The 6,728-nt window shown below is 37.9% G+C and overlaps 1 non-coding gene across 1 annotated transcript; it reads left to right on the top strand.

Annotated features, from left to right (window-relative positions):
* Positions 1-2,002: 2,002 nt before the first annotated feature.
* LOC131631493 (small nucleolar RNA R71) lies at positions 2,003-2,109 on the top strand. The gene has a single exon (XR_009292719.1). It is a non-coding gene; the product is annotated as a small nucleolar RNA R71 (small nucleolar RNA).
* Positions 2,110-6,728: the final 4,619 nt, after the last annotated feature.

Here is a 6,728-nt window from a genome sequence, read left to right as displayed (position 1 = left end):
ACCACTTCGCTCATGATCGGGTTAAGTCTTCTCTGGTGTTCTCTAGAGGTTTTCGAATCTTCCTCAAGCATGATCTGGTGCATACAGATAGAGGGACTTATTCCTTTCAGATTGGCTATCACAGTTCGTTCGAGTTCAGTGTCTAGGAATTCATATCTTAGGTTTTAGGCAGTGTTTTGAGTTCGACGGCCGATTTCTTTGGACAAGGTGTAAGGTCGGGTGTTGGCGCTAAACATTCGCTTAAACTTAAGTTTTGGCTTTCATCGTCCGAGTCATTGTTAGATGTGTGAGTCATGGGAGTTTTTAAGATTTCTGGATCTTCGGGTGGTTCAATTTTTGCTTCTTTGACGCATTTGTTAGTGACGTCCATGAAACAAAAAGTGTCATCTATTGCGGGTGCTTTTAAGAAGTGAGAGAGAATAAACTCAATTTTCTCTTCTCCTACTTCAAAAGTCAACTTTCCTCGTTTGACATCTATAATAGCACCAGCTGTTGCTAAGAAAGGTCTCCCTAATATGACTGGGATATTAGAATCCTCTTGGATATCCATGATGATAAATCAGTTGGGATATAGAATTGACCTACTCGTACAGGGATATTTTCTAACATTTCTATGGCATACTTAACTGAGCGGTCTGCTAGTTGGAGGGACATTCTCGTAGGTTTTAGCTCACCTAAGTGTAGCTTTTTACAAATTGAAAGAGGCATCAAACTAACACTGGCGCCTAGATCGCACAAGGCTTTGTCTATAATCGTTTTTCCTATTATGCAAGGTATGGAGAAACTACCAGGATCTTTTAATTTTGGAGGCATTTTGTTTTGGATAATTGCGCTACATTCAGCTGTGAGCATTACTGTTTCATTATCCTCGAGTTTCTTCTTGTTGGATAGGATTTCTTTAAGAAACTTAGCATAAGAAGGAATTTATGTTATAGCTTCTGTGAAAGGTATTGTTATGTTAAGTTGTTTCAGAAGTTCTACAAACTTTTTAAATTGCGCTTCAGTTTTAGATTTAGCTAATCTCCGAGGATACGGGATATGTGGCTTATATGGAGGTGGAGGTACGTAAAGTTTCTCTTTTTCAGCCTCCACTTCAGTTTCATTCTGACTTATCTTAGCAGGTTGGTCATCAGTTGATGTCTTTTTAGGTTGGTTCGTTTCTTGCTGTGACATGGGTGCGTTTTGAGCTCTAGGATCAGTTGGTCCTTCATAGTTTGTTCCACTTCGTAGTGTAATGGCATTCACATGTCCTTTCGGATTTGGTTGTGGTTGAGCGGGAAATGTGCCAGCAGGGGCAGCAGTAGGCGCTTGTTGTTATGCTACTTGAGAAATCTGCGTTTCAAGCATTTTATTTTGTGTATCCAAAGCATCTAATTTATTCGCTAATTGTTTTAGTTGCTCACTATTGTGTATGTTTTGATTAAGGAATTCTTTATAAGTTTGCACTTGGGAAGCTATGAAGTTTTCCATCATGATCTCTAGGTTCGACTTCCTAGGGGCTTTTGGAGCAACTACGGGTGCTTTTTGATATCCAGGTGGGACAACAGGTGCTTTTCCAGGTGCGTACAACGCATTGTTGTTCTTATACGAAAAGTTAGGATGATTTTTCCATCCAGGGTTGTACGTGTTTGAGTAAGGGTTTCCCAGAGCGTAATTTACTTGATCAGGTGGAACACCTGTCAACAGTTGGCATTCAGCAATGACATGTCCAGTTAATCCGCATATCTCGCAATTAGCTGCTACAGCAGCCGCGGTGGCTGCAGGAGTTATGGTTAGGTTTTTGATCTTTTGAGTCAAAGCATCCACTTTGGCGTTAACGCGGTCTATACCACTGACTTCGTACATTCCTCCTTTGGTTTGAGATTTTTCTACAGCGGTTCGTTCTCCTTCCCATTGGTAATGGTTTTGCGCCATGTTCTCAACGAGGTTATAAGCTTCGTCATGGGGTTTGGTGTTATACAACAGACCGTCATAGAAAGTATGGATGATCAACCATGGCTCAAGTCCATGATGAGGACAAAGTCTTAGCATATCCTTATATCGCTCACAGGCTTCGAAAAGTGATTCGCTATCTTTTTGGGTAAATCCGTTGATTTGACCTCTTAGCATTGCGGTTTTACTGGGCGGGAAATATCTCGCTAAGAAAACTCTCTTCAATTCGTCCCAGGTAGTTATGGAGTTAGAGGGTAGAGATTGAAGCCACTCTCTAGCTCTATCTCTTAAGGATAAAGGAAAAAGACGTAATCGGATTGACTCGAGACTGACATTGTTAGCCTTGACAGTGTCTGCGTATTGCACGAACACAGATAAATGGAGATTTGGATCGTTCATAGGGCTTCAGAGAATTGGTTCTGCTGGATAGCTTGCACTAGCGAAGGTTTTAGTTCGAAGTTGTTTGCCTCAATCGTGGGAGGTACGATACTTGAGTGCGGTTCAACTTTAGATGGGGTAGCATAATCTCAAAGCGGACGATTTTAGGCCATTTCTAATTTCTGAATTAGATTTTCAGGGGTAGGAATCAATTCTTGGGAAATTGGAATTGGTTCTACTTCGGGAAGATGATGTATTCGACGCCTTACGTTAATAAAGCGTTCGATTTCATTGATTCGTTTTATTAATTCCCCTCCTTGTAAACGAGTATTTGGCATACAATCGTTTAAAGAAAAAGAAAAGGTTTTGCCCTAGTCTCTACGGTGTAACAGCGAGTTACGAAATCTACTTAAATAGTCCCCGACAACGACGCTAAAAATTTGATCGCGACTTTATGTGTCTATTAGTCGGAAAACTGCAAGTGCACAGTCGTGTCGTGTAGTTTTAAAAGATATCGAATCCACAGGGACTATGAATCGATCTACCGTTATCTAAAGTTACTCTGTAAAGCTACGGCCAGTGATATTTTAATTGTTTTGTAAGGGGAAACTAAAATCTTAAATCTAGATAAAATATTAATGCACGGATATCGGTATGTAATTCGTCTAACTTAGGTGATCTGAAGTTTCATTGGCCAGGTTTTCCATCAAATCAAAAATCTTTATTAAATACGTTCGTTTAAAACTCCTCCTCTCAAACTCTCGCTCTATTGACTTAGACTACGATCCTAACTCATAATATACACTCTCGCTGTCCCATCAGATTTAGAAACGATTTTTGAAAACAACAGAATTAGTAAAATGCCTTTTTCATGTAAATATAATTCATTTAAAACCCCTTGTCTCAAACTCTCACTCTATTGACTCAGATTATGCTAATGTTCCCTAACGTACGCTCTCGCTGTCCCGCCGAGTTTAAAAACACTTTTTGAAAATAAATAAATATCTAATAAGTTTTAACATGCTCTCCCTGTCCTTAAAACTAATGCCTAGTGTCCACTATCTGGTTTTAAACCTCAAACTCTCGCTCTGTTGATTTTAAACCTTAGTCAGATTTTAAATCTCAAACTTCCGCTCTGTTGATTTTATAAACTTTAACACATTCAATTAGACACTAAACCAGAGAAAGTTGATTTTTAATAAAACAACAATTAGGCCAATTTATTTCGGATCCCTTGGTTATATTTATTTACATACTGATATCTGGGAAATTTAGCAGACATACTTTTTAAATTAAACATGCATAAATGATTTAGGTTTATAATTTTAGGCATATTAATTGGCATACAATAAAGATCATGCAATAGAATATAAATAAAAGCTATAAATAAGAAACCTGAATAATAAAAATTGGAATAAATCTTTGGATCTTCAAGTACTCGAACTTCCACCACAGCGTTAGAACAAGATTTGTTGTGATCAATATTCTTGTTTTGATGATAACATTATATATGAATTTTGTATAAGACAATGTGGTACTCTAATCCTTTGGATTTTCCATTTCAGGAAATACATAAAGAGTATGCACAATTCAGCGCTCAGAAGCACTGACTCAGAAGGTTCTGGATGGCTGCATCAGAACATGCTATGGCAAGACACCAGAAGATGGTCAAGCAGAATCTGAACATGGACTATGAAGCATCAGAAGAACATGAAGTCAGAAGCAGAAGCATTGAAGTTCTGAATGGTATCACGCTCAAGCTCTTCAAAGTTAGAAGACAAGAAGATGCTCTACACCAAGCTGAGTGACTCTGATATTCAAACGGTTTATCTACAAATCTGAGTTCATAAGAAAGTACAAGATGACAGGCTATTAAGTCTAATCTCTAACTGACAAAAGGAACGTTAGAAGCTACAAAAGGCAAAGTCATAAAAAGCAGGAAAAGCATGGCTCGAGGTAGTTGACAAAAGTGTGAAACATTAAATGCAAAGCTGTACTATTCACGTAAAGCATTAAATGCAACCCAACGGTCATTTTCTCAAACGCCTATATATAGAAGTTCTAATCAGAGGCAGCAATAGAGCTATTGCGCATCATACCAAAATGCTGTCAAATTCAAAGCTCACGAACTTCATCTTCAACCTCACAAACTCCTGTAATATTTAGTGAGTGTTAAGCTTAGAACTTAAGAGAAATATCACTGTTGTGATTATAGCTTTATAAGAAGCAAATCAATACTCTTGTAAACATTATTTTTACATTGATTGTAAAAGGTTCCTAGAGTGATCAGTGTGATCAGTAGACTCTAGAAGACTTAGAGGTTATCTAAGTGGTGAATTCCTAGAGTGATCCAGTTATGATCTGTATACTCTAGAAGACTTAGAAGTTATCTAAGTGGAAAACCATTGTAATCAGTTGGATTAGTGGATTAAATCCTCAGTTGAGGTAAATCACTCTAAGGGGGTGGACTGGAGTAGTTTCGTTAACAACAAATCCAGGATAAAAATAATTGTGTTCATTGTTTTTATCTTACAAGTTTTTAAAGTCACACTTATTCAAACCCCCCTTTCTAAGTGTTTTTCTATCCTTCAATTGGCATCAGAGCGCCGGTTCTAGGTGCAAGCACTTAACCGTGTTAGATAAAAGATTCAGGGAGAAAAGCACAAAGTCTATATGGGTGATTCAACAGCTACACCTGTTCCTACTGAACAAAAAAACAATGGCAATGGTTTCAATGGCTACTCTAGACAAACAGTGTTTGATGGTAAAAAATATGAGTACTGGAAAGTTACTTTCTTGGTCAAGATGGTGACTTATGGGATCTAGTCTTGGATGGTTACAGACATCCTATAAATGCTCGTGGAGTAAAGATGTCAAGACAAGAAATGAGTAATGATCAAAAGAAACAATTCAAAAATCATCACAAGTCAAGAACTATTCTGCTGAATGCTATTCCTCATGCTGAATATGAGAAAATAATAAACAGAGAAACTGCTCATGACATCTTTGAATCCTTGAAGATGACGCGTGAAGGTAATTCCCAAGTCAAGGAGATAAAAGCTCTTGCTTTAATCCAGAAGTATGAAGCTTTCCAGATGGAGGAAGATGAAAACATTGAAGCAATGTTCTCAAGATTCCAGACTCTGACTGCTGGATTAAGAGTGCTTGACAAAGGATATACAAAGGCTGATCATGTCAAGAAGATCATCAGAAGCTTGCCCAGAAGATGGGGCCCAATGGTGACTGCATTCAAGATTGCTAAGAAACTGAATGAAGTCTCTCTTGAAGAGCTGATCAGTGCCCTGAGGAGTCATGAAATAGAGCTGGATGCAAATGAACCTCAGAAGAAAGGTAAGTCTATTGCATTAGAATCTAATAATAAAAAATGCACTAACGCTTTTCAGGCTGAAGAAGAAAATTCTGAAGAGTCAGATTAGAAGAAGAAGAAGATGAACTTTCCATGATCTCCAGAAGAGTAAATCAACTCTAGAAGAGTAAACAAAGGAAGTTCAAGAACTTCAGAAGTTCTAAAAGGCTTGAAAGAGGAGAATCTTCTGGACACAGAAGATCTGACAAAAAGAAGGTGACGTGCTTTGAATGCAAGGAACCCGGTCATTACAAGAACGAGTGTCTAAAGCTTCAGAGGGAAAAGCCCAAGAAGAAGTTTGAAAAGAAGAAAGGCTTGATGGCTACTTGGGATGACTTAGATTCTTCTAATCAAGAGTCAGACTCTAAAGATGAGCAGGCAAACATTGCGCTGATGGCCACTGTTGATGATGAATCAAAATCTACATCAGACTCAGATTCTGAAGAGGTATTTTCTGAACTTTCTAGAGAAGAGTTAGTTTCTAGTCTAACTGAACTTCTTGAAATCAAGGCTCAACTTAGTATCAAATACAAGAAGCTGAAAAAAGCTCTTTGCATCTGAAACTAAGAAGCTTGAATTAGAAAATCCTGAACTTAAGGAAAAAGTTTTAAAATTATCCAAAGATGTTGAATTATCTTCTAGTTCAGAAAAGTCTATTCCAAGCATGAACAATATTCTTAAGGAATATGACTTGAGTTTCAGGAAGTTTTTATCTAGAGGAATAGGCAGAAGTCAGCTATCCTCTGTGATATATGCAGTTAGTGGAAACAAGAGAGTTGGCATAGGCTATGAGGGTGAAACCCCATATAAACTTGAATCTGTTGATGAGATGAAAATCACATACAAACCTTTGTATGATCAATTCAAGTATGGCCACCCCCATGATATTAGGCATACATCACATGCTAAGAGTTTCCACATAACACACACCAAGAAGCATGCTCAGAATAGGGAATATCAGGCTGTACCTCCTGTTAATTTTTATGCTAAACCCAAGTTCAATCAGAACTTGAGGAGAACTAACCCAAAAAGACCCAAGAAAATATGGGTA

This window comes from Vicia villosa, unplaced genomic scaffold, assembly GCF_029867415.1.
Source record: "Vicia villosa cultivar HV-30 ecotype Madison, WI unplaced genomic scaffold, Vvil1.0 ctg.000832F_1_1, whole genome shotgun sequence".
In the NCBI taxonomy this organism is placed as follows: Eukaryota; Viridiplantae; Streptophyta; class Magnoliopsida; order Fabales; family Fabaceae; genus Vicia; species Vicia villosa.
Note: the sequence above shows the minus strand (reverse complement) of the source record. Positions and strands in the feature narration are given on the sequence as shown.